Consider the following 816-nt stretch of genomic DNA (forward strand, 5'->3'; position numbering starts at 1 on the left):
CAGTCTGCCTGCTCTACTCCTCATGTGGAATTAATCCACTCTCCTGCGCTCAAAATAAAACACCTCCCTTCAGTGCCATGCGGCAGTGTCCTACCAAACAACATATCTTAAAAAGATTTTGCTTTCTTATTATTAGTTCTCATCACAAAATAGGAAAAATAGATTCATAAATATTTCCTTCTCTCTTTATGTGTGTATGTGTGTGTGTGTGTGTATATATATATATATATTATATATATACACACACACGCACGCACACACACACACACACACACACACACACACTGAGAAAGCCGTGTGTATTGGTGCAGAGGATGAGGTTAAACTGAAGCGCTCAAAGCGAGAACTCGCCGTGACAATTAAGGCTGCAAAGCTTTCATGGTGATGAGAGTATAGCAGAGAAAGACGGAGGATCGTACCTGTGGGTCCAGCAAACTGCTGCAGCGGCAGGTGAGAGCGGGAAACAGAGTCCCGCAGAGCCCAGCAGCTGCACACAGCAGGGAACACTTTTAAATGGCTGCATGTTTTACATTCCCAGCTGTCATGCCACAGAGAGCTCCCTGAAGGAGAGAGTTAAAGCCAGACACAGTCTCCACAGCGCCCTCTACCTTCCGATTCCATCCCAGATTGGGAAGCCCACCTGACTTCCTATCCGAGGGAAAGGCAGTGTACGCAGTGCCCATTGACTTAATGCTGACGACCAGCTCTGGCTGTTTACCAGCACACAACTGCGCAGCTTTAAGACGTCCATTTTAGTGCAGTTTTCAGCTTTCGCTGCTGCTCCATTTATTTTTGTGTCCCCCTTAAGGCAGCCAA

The 816-nt window shown here is 46.7% G+C and overlaps 1 protein-coding gene across 1 annotated transcript in view; it reads right to left on the reverse strand.

The window, feature by feature from the left end:
• Positions 1–285: 285 nt before the first annotated feature.
• LOC118788880 (insulin-like growth factor 2 mRNA-binding protein 2) overlaps positions 286–816 on the reverse strand; it is a 45,593-nt gene continuing 45,062 nt past the window's right edge. Inside the window, exon 16 of the mRNA XM_036545060.1 lies at positions 286–816. This exon is cut by the window's right edge and continues 1,317 nt beyond it. The gene's annotated coding sequence lies outside the window, so the exon portion shown is untranslated.

The sequence above is a fragment of the Megalops cyprinoides genome, chromosome 14, assembly GCF_013368585.1.
Source record: "Megalops cyprinoides isolate fMegCyp1 chromosome 14, fMegCyp1.pri, whole genome shotgun sequence".
Classification (NCBI taxonomy): domain Eukaryota; kingdom Metazoa; phylum Chordata; class Actinopteri; order Elopiformes; family Megalopidae; genus Megalops; species Megalops cyprinoides.